The sequence below is a fragment of the Montipora capricornis genome, chromosome 6, assembly GCF_036669925.1.
Source record: "Montipora capricornis isolate CH-2021 chromosome 6, ASM3666992v2, whole genome shotgun sequence".
Taxonomy (NCBI): Eukaryota; Metazoa; Cnidaria; class Anthozoa; order Scleractinia; family Acroporidae; genus Montipora; species Montipora capricornis.
Window position 1 is genome coordinate 34,463,792 of NC_090888.1, and position 13,064 is coordinate 34,476,855.

Genomic DNA, 13,064 nt, shown 5'->3' on the forward strand with positions numbered 1-13,064 from the left:
TCTTCGCGGCCTGTGTGCTATCCTAAAAGAAACATTGGATGCCCAAACCATTTTTAAAAAACCCCGTTTTAATAGCCTAAGTTTGGTTCTGTTGTAGTTGCAGTTCTTCTATAAAAGAGAGAAAAGAGGAAAGAGGGGGAAGTGCAAAAGCTAAAGAGGACAACGGTACCGAGGCTCATGAAAGGTTGCGAATCTTCAGGGGTAGAGCGAAACCGAGCAACCCGACCCACTCGTACCGAGTCAAGAAATGTAAAGGAAGAGAGATAGGAGCTAAAAGTATACGAGGCTCCGGAAAAATGGTGTTGTAACGCCGGACGCGAAATGGTCATAAATTTCGGAGATGAGAAAAATTGACGTGACCGAAATGGGCGCAGTAGACTGTTTTATTATGGCGTAAAAAATAAGCGGGGCGAGTGAAAAAAAAGATAAAACATGAAACCTTTATTTCATAAACTAAAAAACTGTGTAAAGGAGAAGAAATAAATTTGTTACTTACACAAGATGATAATTAAGTTGGGGGGGGGGGGGTGGGGGGGTGGTCTGGGCATGGGAGAATGAGATGCATTGGGTTCGAGGAAAATGGCTGACGATATGAGCTTTGTAACCCGGTGCAGAATTAGTTCTGATAATGTCGAAAATCGGTTTAAAAAACGGATAGAATAATCCTGGAACTGTCCGAATTGCGAGAAAAATTGGACCGAAAAAGATAGAGGATTACAAATGGATAAAAGGAGGATTTGTTTGGAGAACAAGATCAAAGGGAAACTGGAGAAGGAAGAAAAAATCCCGCGAGTCGTAGAGGGGAGATGTAATGATCATTCGTTCTTTTTGGTCGGAGACAAGTAGTCGATTAGATATTGGTTCAAAGAGCTGAAAGGAATTGCATGACAGGTAGGACAAAATCGAGAATAGACAGATGATGTACGATAAATCCATTTTAATTCTATGAACTAAGTATCGTAATTAATTACAATCTTAATTAAAGAAAGTAAAAGGAAACTAGGTATTACAAGTAGAATTGCAGTCTCGAAATGTGCTGTGATTAATTATGCTTAATACGGCATTGAAATCAAATATATTTCGGTCATATACATGGTATTGAAAAATTAAACTCATAATGCTTATATATATATATCTTCAACTGGAAATGGTGGAGGAAATATGAAAATAAGAAATATGAAATATTTCATTATGGAGGAAATATGAAATGGTAATGCAATACCATTTCGTGGTATTGCAATAGGCTTTAGAGCCTATAAATACCATTTTTTAAATTTCTCTAAATTAAGTAATTTTCTACCAGTCATTTTTCCGTGTTTTTCATGTATTTCCATTCAAATAGCTTTTTCATCTGGTTTGATTATTACATCAATCTTGTTTCAAGACGGAACTTTCTTTTGCGAAAATCATATCTCCTTTTTTTTTGCCCTTAGTTTCAATAACTAATTCATCGTCATCAAATTTCTGTGGCACAGAAAGGCTAAGTTATTTATTATAACACTTTATCAGATCTGGATTCAGAATTTCCCTATTATGGACCTTCGACATCTATCCAAAAAAGACATTGTAGAAAAAAGAACGTGAATTATATCACCTACTGAACGGAGATGTTTTCTACCCAAGTAAGAATTGGCCCAAACATACATTATCTATATTCTGGAAGAAACCCATTGGAGACCTAGACACATTCAAGCTCATGTTGTTTTTCACTGGAAACGGGCTGAACCAGCTAAATGGAACTGTCAATGAATCATATGACTGCGAAGATCATAGCTTCACTTGATTTCATATCCGCAGTTCATATGATTCATTTCATATACCATTTCATCATTGATTCATTCCTCATGGGACCATTAGAACCCACAAATGAGCAGCTCCCAACCTCAGTGGCTTCATAGCTCAGTTGGTTAGAGCGTCGCACCGAAATCGCGAGGTCACGGGTTCAAACCCCGTTGAAGTCCTGAATTTTTCAGGCTTCTCTACGCAATTGTAAAAATTGCGTTCGTAACTGCGAAGATCATAGCTTCACTTTATTTCATATCCGCAGTTCATATGATTCATTTCATATACCATTTCATCACTGCGTAAAAGTATTGTGCAATAAATTGCCCTTTACTCTTCTACGGTACATAGTGCTGTATTTCTATGACTTGCAGGTCATAATAAAAGATTTCATTCCGTCATTCCATAGTTGTTAAGTTCAATGTGCAGTTATAACGGAAATGTTGCTAATTAAAAGTGAGACAATATACAATACTGTACAAGTTTAAGTAATAGAGTGAGAATTACGGTGACTTAATAAAGTCAAACACGTACGTCTGGCGTTTCGGCATTTGAAACTTGTGTTTGTAGAGCAAGTCGTTAACTGTAGACACTGGTTTATAGTGATGATGAATCGCATTTTAAACAATAAAATACCACATAAAATGAGTTACAAACATAGGACTGCTACAGGGTGGCCGAGGCCGTTTAATAGAGGTGGCTGCCTAAAACAGGTAACAAATACAGCGTTTGTATGAGCGAAAAATCGGGACTTTGAAAACTGGCCGCTTAATAGAGGATGGCGGCTTAATACAGGGCTGTTATCAACAGGTTCGACTGTATACCAAAATACAAAACGCACGTGCAAGGCGTGCAGAGCCGTTGTTTTTGTTCATTGTTTTGTGGCGCTTTCGTAGCCGTCGTCGTCGTCCTTGCGTAAGCTCCGTAAATTTGAATCGAACGTCCATCTTGTGGCGAATGTGTGCAGTGATTCACAGAATGGATTGACTCCTCTTTTTCTTTTCTCTGTATGGAGCGTGTTTAGAGAAAATACCATTTAATGCCATGCATGCTCAGTAGAAGTTGTGAGGATCATCAAGTGACGAGCAGCCGAACCAAGGAACCTGTTCAAGTCAAAATGTTCAAAACTACGTGCCTTGAAAATTTTAGATCGTCGGATATTCCCAATAAAATCTAAGAAAAAGCCATACCCCCATGGCCTGATGGTAGGGGATCGGTTTGACAGAACCGCTCATTTGATTTTGAAATCACACGTATGATTTCAGACCAAATTGCACGACACGAAGTTCAATTGCCATTATTAACTAACTTGTCACCAGGTTCGTACTCCTTTTTTACTACTGGATGCGCGCATGCGCAGGAAAGGGTATCGTGATGGGGGAAAAGAGCGTTGAATCGTTCCTGTTAGCAAAATGAATAATCGTGTTATGTTCGGAAAAGATGAAAGGGAATGGCGCGAGTATAAGTTATGTTCGGAAGAAAAGAAAAGGAATGGTGCGAGTTACTATACTGGAGTATGATGGAGGGAGAACCGGGAGGGATGGACCGTCACATACAGTACCATGCTATCATGGCTAGTAGTTCAAAGTTTGCAAATATGGTGTAAATGTTTTCCAGCATCGTTTAATATCACTTCACTCTCGCGATTTTCATCGACATATTATACGGTGAGGGCTTTTACATTCTCAAAAAACTTTTGTAAGCCTAAGCTACTTTTGCCCTTTAAATTGTGCGTTTGTTAAACGATAAAAATTGTAGCTATTCATTGAATTGCTTTGTCTCGCTGGGTAGCGGCGATTATAGATGACGATACTCCGCCTCATAAGTTGAATGGGTTAGTGTTTTTATACGAGTACACATTTTATACGAGTAACACACAAGTATTAAGCCAAAGTGCTTATTGCCAATGATTGTGACAAAAACACCACACGAGTACATACGAGTATATACGAGTAACATATACGAGTACACATTAGTACATACGAGTGACACACGAGTATTAAGCCTAAGTGCTCGTTTTAGTGATTAGGGCTAAACGCTCTTTTAACATTTTAGCTTTCATTTTACGGTTCGGTTAACTACACTTTTCACGAGTTCGTGTGGAGAAAATAGCACTCGCTTACTGATTAAGGTGATTCCTTAGTAATAGAAGTTGTCGTAAGATTTTCTTTAAACTTTTCTCGATTGTTCTCTACATTATGGTGACTCGAAATGTGCAATTAAGAAAATAGGTCACCGAGCTCGTTTGGGAGATATAACTTGCTCAAGTTACTCAATTAATCATAGCGACTTCATCGACATTGCATCAAGGACAAGTTTGTTCCATCGGTTCAGGCTACGTTTTGCATGAACAGGAAGCACAGCTTTGAAGTAATTTTTGAAATAACAAAACAATTGAAATATATTGTTCAAAAGGAATAATTTAATGTTTGTTTTATGGCACAGGCACACGTCTTGAAAAGGCACTGACTACAAATATTCCTCGGGTGCGTGATTTCGAGGAGTCAATTTCGTGTCCCCGAGTGATGGCTACGAATACTTTTTTTCCTGTAACCTTTTCTTCTGACGTAAATTTTTTACAATTTTTTTACAGCACAAAGAGGACGAGTAAGAGAATAAAATTAGGCCAAAAAAAAGATAGGTCACGAACTTCGTTTAGGAGAAAACAGAAAGCAAACCAAGCTCGACCCCTCGACAACACGTCTCCCCGATAGCGCGGTTTCACTTTCACTGTCGGACTGACACTTTAGCATCATCAAGGCTATCACTCAACTTTTGTTTTGCGGAAGTCTAAAAAGTTTCTTGTTTTGCTCTTTACTGCTGTGCTCTGAAAACGGCCATTCTTTTTTCTAGCGAGCTTTCCCGCACGAAAGGTCGCCATTTTGAAATGTTTTTGGCCACGATCGATATATCAATATTCACACATGGCTACGAGTCTTTATGGTTAAATGTAAACATAGTTTTGTTTAGAAATATCCGTTGAGACTTGTGAGACAAAGAGAATAGAACTGAGCCGTGAAATTTGACCATAACCTCTTAGCCATTCCTGAATACGAACGTGGCCTACGCTGTGTTATGCGCAGAACAGGATGCGCATTGCAATACTAGAGAATCACCTTAACTTCTAAGCGCTCGGTGCAGTGATTAGGCCTAAGCACTCTTTTAACATTTTAGCTTTCAAGTTACGGTTTGGTTAACTACAATTTTCACGATATATGTTACATGTTACTCGTATTTACTCGTATGTTCATATGTTACTCGTATGTTACTCGTATGTACTCGTATGTAGTCGTGTGTTACTCGTATGTACTCCTGTGGTGTTTTAGTCACGATCCTTGCAAATGAGATGCTATCATTATCAGTGATCTCAAAAGTAATACCACTGATCGAAGTCAAGAATAAAACGACTGAAACCATTCTCAAGCAACTTTACAAGATTTGCAGTTGATTTATGCCTAATGCCTTCTCTCTGTTAAGATCACTTTTCTCAATGAAAAGTGATCGTCGATTTTGAGGAGTTGTTTTCGATGTTATTCAAAAAAGAAAATCGACGATAGTTTCTGTCGTTTTTTCTCTTATAGATCACAAAAAGGACACCATAAAATGTTCAAAAGTAGGTGAGCAAAGTACGTTTTTCCTTTTATGGGCCGTGTTCAGTGAACAGCACGCACCCCTTTGGGGTTTTTATACCGTTTTGTTTTGTTCTGGCTCAAAAAAATTTAAAATATCAAGTTTGGTTTTACCGATACATGAAAGTAAACTGAATTCGTGAAAAAAGCACATAACCGGTTCTACTGGAGCTCCGCCAATAAATCAAACATTGTGTACAACGGGGTTGAATCCCCATGGGTGAATGACGTTGTAAGCGGAAGAGCCTTTAAAGTTTGGGGTCATCAAAGCCGTTATCTTTCGTACCCCGAGCAGTCTTTTGGTGGTCTAATCTTCGGATGTTTGCGGTGAAAAAACGGATGGAGGGAGGAAAACCGGAGAACCTTCTATAATTGAATTCTATTTTAAAAAAATTGTTCTTTTTCTTTTTGTTTTTGTTTTCAGGTACTTGTAAAAATTGCCCCGACTAGATGTATGACATGAAATTTAATGCAATAAACTTGTTTCAACAGATTTGACGTATTGAGAATGGCTTTACGAAACGGCTTCGATTCGCATAAAGTCTGTCTTACAGTAATTCTGAAATTTTAAATTTCCTTGCTTGTTGGGCAAAAAGAAATCAGAACCCACTAGCCCGATCGCAAAATCCAATAGCAAGTGACATATTTGACGCAGTGCACAGTGTCTATTTTATGAGCAAAATAGCTGTTATTACAGTGGTGTTCGTTTCAGAGCGGGCGGAAACGAGGCTTTCGGGTCAACATTCAATCAGACATATTGAGAAGAATAAGAGAATTAGCGCGCGAAATGTGAAAAAAAAAATAGAGAATTCCTAATCAGCATTTACGTTTTTCTCAGAGGAAAAGCCAACTTCAGTTGTTGAATGGAAGCGATAGTTTCGCATATTTGGGGTTGCATCCGTATGCTAAACAATGCATTGCCATTCTTTCCACGGTAACATTTAATAGGCCTGACAAACCTCAAATTACTCGGAAAAAAAGCAAAGGAAACAGTCAATAATCAAGAAATCACATTAGTTCTTCGATAAGTGATTCTTGTTTTGACACGAAAGCCTCGTTTTCACGCCTTCTGAAACGAAAACCGCTGATTGCTAGTGAATCTGCAATATGACAAGAATGTTTTTGAGTGACCGCGACAGCCGCTCTGTTCTGCCTTAGTTTTGTAGATGATACAACAATAAAAAATCCGTCGAACCATTATTTTGTTGTCACTGCGTAGTTTTTCGTCGCTTTTTAAGAATTATACGCTCATTTTTCCGACGCTATCTCTCTTAAACTATTAGCTTTCCATGTTCCAACTCCAAAAGGCATATTTTTTGAGGACGGAATGACAAAAGTGAAACAGCCTGGGACATACAGGAAAAATGGTTAATCGGAGTGAAATAAATAGATTAACTGGAATGCAATGAGTGATCGCCATCTCATTTCTGAATACGTTATCCACGCGCTAAAAACAACAACGTTTGGACTGGCTATTATCCAAGTAGAATTGCACCTCCTCTTACTAGGGAGTTGTCATTTTCAGTGTTCAACTCATGTAGTTTAATCCTCTTATTGGACAGTCATTTTGTAAACTTTAATTAAGTGACACAATGTTAAACTCGTGACTGGATTGCCCGAGCAATTTCTGAAGCGTGCTCTTCGTGTATGATCTTCAACATACCATTTCACCCGACAATGGCAAATTTTCAGCCATAGTTGTCGACGTAATGTTACTTCATCCTGTCAAAAGTTAATCTAGTTGTCTAAGTTTAATGAGATAATGACACGAGCTCAAATTAATACCATTTAATCCGAGAAATATTCATACTTGCGATACGTTTCTTTGATCCCAACAATCTGGAATTCCAAAGTTTTTGGGAAAGATTGCCGCGAGAGAGGTTAATTAAATCAAGGGAAGAAGGTTTATTTTTGCTTTGTGTTCCCTCCCTTGGCGGAAGAAATTTGTATAACTTTCTCTTAGAGGATTAGTACGCAAGAAAAAAAAAACCACCATGACATCAGTAAAATACAAGACAAACGTCAAAAGTAGTATATATATAATTACAATGGTTTAGGAGTAGACATCGATCGCTACTCAGAGTTTCATGCTTCCTGAGAAGCAATATATATATATATATCTAACTGCAGACAGTACTGTTTCGGCCTTCTGGGCCTCATCAGTGCAGTGCTGATGTCCGGGATGGAGGTTAATGTCCCACACATGTGGTACATCCACATTGTATTCAAACTGAAGGATAGCTATGGGTAAAACATTACCCTCTTGTCAACGAATGAAATCAGTTTATTTCAGGGAATCAGTCACCTACTATATTTTTGGAATTCATAAAATTTTCTCATTGACGACTTTCGTTGATCTCGTCTAAATAGCTATTGGAATTTTAGAACCTCAATGGTATGTATGTAAAACGATTACGAAGTGGTTTACAAATGAAAAGAACATAATCACTGTTCAGTGAAATTCCTCACGGAGTTTAACTGTAGAATTCTTACCTAACGCAATATGACCAACATAAAGAGTAAGAATTTGTATAAAAAATCATGTGATCAGTTTGCATACATGATGTACAATAGTTTCTTTTAGAGCACCGGCAGTCATTCCAGCACGTGTCAGAGTCCAGTTTCAACATTGTCACAGGGTGTTTCTAACAGACCACGTGATAAAATTCACCTTTTCTTTTTCCGGGAACTCTGTAATATGTCGAATGACCCGGTTATTTTATGGTTCCGTGGTCCTTCAGACAACTGCGTATATTTTCCATCGCTTAACTCCGAACAAAAGGACTAAACTAAATAAACTCGAGCAGTTTCCAAAACTTTGAAACACAAAACCTAATAAGAGCAAATTATTTCTGATGATTCTAATGAGCTAAAAGGCGATGAAAGCCTGGTGCAAAATAATTTTCTTTCCACTTGGTGGTCTAACCAATAAAGAGCGAGCCGCCCAGAAAGAGCTAGAAACTTATGGTTTAGCATGGACGTACGTGGTTGTGGGCAGTACTCTTTCCTTGACCCTCAAACCCTCGAAAAACTCAGACCCCCGGTGTTTCGAAAACTCAGGCCATCGAAAACACACGATCCCTTGCATTCTGCCTAATTTTCGTGATTTCATCGCGTTATGTAGTACAGTCAATAGATAGATATGTCATTGATGGGTTTGAAGACTGCGTTTTAAGGAGTCTGAGCTTTCGTGACACCCCTGATTTGTGAATGATGTCTCTTACTTTGCGAACCATTGACAGACGTAAAAATGCACTATTTCCGGTTAAGCGCACACCGCATGATCAAAAACCCTACGCTTGCATCGAATGTTTCACCATCAAGATCACCCTCTAAGGGTGGAAAGATATTATTTATTGTTTACGAAAACATTTCTATTGCAAGCCAATACTGTTTTGTGCGATCTGACAGTGTATTCAGCATTATTCGTTAGGCCTTGGTCAGTGGTCTTTTTGATTGTTGGCGAGAGAAATACAAAAACTGCCTACGTGATATGGGAATTTGTCAGTTGTTCTTACTTTTTGTGGTTGATGGCATCGCTATTTGCTTAGCCTGACATCTCCTCTATCTCTTCTCCTCTCCCCTAGCCCCTTAGGAGGGCCTGATACTCAGGCTACTATTTGCTTATCTCAGAGTCACCTAAAGAATGATGTTGATTGTTCATTGATTATTACCCCAATAGACTGCGCTGAGCGGCCAAACTGTGATAACTCGATGTTTAATTGGTACAAAATGTCCAAAATCCCTATATTCCTCGTCCCTTTTCCCGTTGTCCAAACACTCATACGCTCCCCACGAAATGTAGGTCACACTCAGTAGCTGTGGCAAACGATGCCTCGCTATGATGATTGATATCTTTTTCCACGTAAACGAGGCAATTCCCGTCACTCCATAAGCTTATCTTAAGTCTGATTATAATTTACGGGTTTGTTTATAATTATTGCTTATATCTAAGCCGTGCAATTGAGGAGAGGGAGGTTGGCGTAGTGGCGAGTGGTGAAAAATGACTTTCGGTGTTGAGATTTCCACTTTATCCCCGCAGAAAACAACATGCGGTTATTATTATTATTATTGTTATTATTATTATTATTTATTTATTTATTTCTTATTTAATTTTAAATATATAACAAAAACAGAAGTTTACATTACACTTGAATAGCAAGATACATATAAAAAGAAAAAAAATACAACTTATAATGTGACATACAAGCCAAAACAGGATGTAATAGGCAGCTAACCAATATGGATTTTCATACTAGGATTTGCCTTTTTATTAAAAAATCATATCTTTTTCGACATGTGTTTATCTTTCACATGTGAGGAGAGAGGTGTCGTCCCCATTCCGGTCGCGGCCCACTTGCGGCCAAAAACACATCGCACTCGCAAATGTTTAAATAATCCAGCGATAAAATATCCCACTGGCTACGCAGGCTTTTTGCTAACATGGTTCTTGGCAATAAAAAGCGTATTTCTCCTTCAGGTGAGCGGACGGCGTTGAATTTCATTTTTTTTCCTGTCTTTTCATTTTCATTTTCATTTTTATGGCTCAATTTGAGATTCCCTGACAGCAGAGGTCTCTTTTCTTTTGCGTTCGCTGGGCTGACGAGTACGGCAAAAGAAATCTCTGCCGTTGGTCGAAACTGACTGTGTTGAGCATGTAGAGCGGTTACTTAGCGACCGAATCCTCCCGTGATATCGTTCTGTGGGGTCACTTAATAAAAGCGGAATTATTGTAAAGGAATGGGCGGGACTCGGCGGGCTCAAGTTGGTTGGATCAAAATGAGTTTCGACCCATGGCAGAAGTGTCTTTTCGCGTACTCGACAGCCCAGCGAACATAAAAGAAAAGAAACCTCTGCTAGCAGGGAAAATTGAGATTATCATGATTTGTTTTTCATAACCTTCATATCGTGTTTCGTGTTACACAACATGCGTGTTTGAGCGGTTGGTGACCGGAATTTAATTTTAATTTTTAATCTGGACAGTTCATCTGTCTATATAAAATAAAAAGAATATTACATGGGCACTCGGGATACGTTTATCTTCGCAGTCTGGTAGAATCTCTCACTCGTTGGCTGCGATCAATTGTGAGAGATACCATCAGCACTCGAAGACAAAATTCATTCGGCCATGATCCTCTATATATTATATACCGTAGATTTTGGATGAGTGACAATTATTCTGCATATGACTCAAGTCCTGAATTCAGCGTGAATTCTTCCTGTTGCTGCTTGATGCACCATCACAAGAGTTTGAATAAACAAAGAATATTTTTGATGTCCTGGGGGCGCGTTCTACACGGAAGCACGCCTGGGCAAGACTACGGTTTGGAGTCTCAAAGGATCACGGGTGCAACAAGTATTACGACAATAATGCTTCCTCAACTTTTTGCTTCCTAGTATATGAGCTTCCTTTTCACTCAAAATGGCATTTACTGACTTTTACTGAAGTGAAGAATTTTGCACTTTGTTGTATGGATAGCAGGACTAGTCGGAGAGAAGGGAAACGAAATTGCAAAACAGATCATTTCACAGTTTTCGCTTTTTTTCAGTTCGGTTGTTGCGGCTCACGCGATCAAAACAGAACACAATGGGTGAAGCCGGCTCAGGGAAAGAGCACATGGTTTGTTGTTTTTACATACCAACCCTACCCCAATCCCTAATACACCGACAGAGGAAACATGTTTTAATTTTAACGGATCATTTGAACGTCTTTTTCTTTTGCTGTTGATAAATAAAACGAATGTTTTGGTTGCTGCCTCGTGTCTGTGTGAATCGCATACCAGGCCAAGTAAACAGTCACCATTTCCCCGGAATTGTTTTCTTGGAGGGACTAGCTATTTCTTTATAAACGATTTCGTGGAATCCAAGTACTTTTCAAAAACAGTGCAAACCTTAAAAACCTATTTCTTTAAATGATATCAAATTATGTAGCAAACTTACTCCACGTCATGATCGATAACCCCAAATTAAATTTCCGGTTGGCCAACTGTGAAAGGAAATGTAGGGCACAAAACAAAATACACCGTGTATGCCGCCAAGATTGTCCATATTACAGAGTCTCAAACTTTGATATTAGGGTTTAGTAGTCAATAGGCGGTTACTGTGAGCCTTTTTCAGTCGTGAGATCTGCTAGGGGTTCAAAATTTTCATCCAAAGGTGTCGTTGAAAAGATTATGGTAGTACTGTATTTGCTGGAACCTTCTTTTAATGATTTTTATTGAAAATGCTTTTGAGCTTTATATCGAATGAAAATGTTGTGCCGGGTAATACTATGTTCAATTGCTGAGACTGTAATGATTTTTTGTAAGGGTTTGGATGACATATACTCCTTTCAGGGGTTGGGGAAAAGAACTTAAATCTGTAAATAAAAAGAAAAAAGAAAGGTGCTTGTACAGGCCATATCAAGCACTGCTTTATATAGGAGTAATTTCTCAAGGGAATTTTACTCAAAATTCAATTTATATTTTATGCGGAAAAGTAGAGAAGGGAGGAGGAAATGGAATTTTCCGTTCTACATAGAGTTATTTCTTGCTTTAAAATTCACCAAAGACTCTACCATCAATCAGAAACCAGAGGGTTTGGTCAAGAGTAATATTAGAAGCAAAACTATTGTAATTTATCGTAATACACATTCCGTTCAAAGTGCACTAAGCACGCTAGGTACATCTGGCGTCCATGTGGAGTGGCAATTATTAGTATTGCATAACACCGGTGTCAAACAAAACGTTATGTGGTGAGAGAGCTGACCTTGAGTAAACAAATGCCTCTGTATTTTTAGTGGCCCGTTCACATACTTGTACTATGCAGCTGCGGCGGCATAGAGCTAAACGGAACCGGCCGAGTTAAACTTTTAACTTTTATTCGCCGTGCAGTTTCCTGGTAGGAATCGCTCATGTTTGACGTCCTCTCTGGCATCTCGGGGAGGGGGGCGGGGGACTCCTATATCAAAAGGGGAGGGATGTTCGTCGTCTCGCTTAGGGGTGTAAATTTCGGAATTTGGTCTCACTTAGGATGTTCTGGGCAAAACGCGATCATATGTAGCCGTCAAGGTCTCCTTTAGGGTTGCGCGCGAAGAAATATAAAAGTGTATACCGGTATTTACACTTTTATATCTCTTCACGTAGTTGATAGTGTTACTGAGATGATAATATCTTTGCCATCATTAAAAGTCACCGTATTTTTTATTTCTCTGTGTTTTCATATGGTCTCTTTTAAGGGTCAACAAAAAAAAAAAAAAGATGTCTAAGACCTCAGACAACGAATGTGAGACTTTTCTTAGAAACACTTGTGGCATGTTCCAGCGCCTGCGGCAAGGCGCAGTGGTTTACGTATCATAAGACCGATCGAAATCTTTTTTAATCGGTGAAAAAACAAAATGCTCTCACCCGGCAGGGATGAACCTAAAAACCGTCTCATTTAGTGTAGTGATCCTTTGATTGCCTGGAGCCACATGTGTTGGAAATTATCGTCGACACTGTTTTACGCTGATTTCAACGCCTGGGTCGTAGTTAGAGGTTTGGTTAGAAAGAAACAGATCTTCGAGAAGACCAAACATTTGCAGTCTATCAATATCAAAACTTCAGAAATTTGAACATACCACCAATTTGTCCCCTTTAAAGTTTGCGTGCAGGCACCACGGGATGGGGTTCAAAT

At 38.8% G+C, this 13,064-nt stretch overlaps 1 non-coding gene across 1 annotated transcript; it reads left to right on the forward strand.

Annotated features, from left to right (window-relative positions):
* The first annotated feature begins 1,888 nt into the window (after positions 1–1,888).
* Positions 1,889–1,961, forward strand: Trnaf-gaa (transfer RNA phenylalanine (anticodon GAA)). The gene has a single exon. It is a non-coding gene; the product is annotated as a tRNA-Phe (tRNA).
* The last annotated feature ends 11,103 nt before the right edge of the window (positions 1,962–13,064 follow it).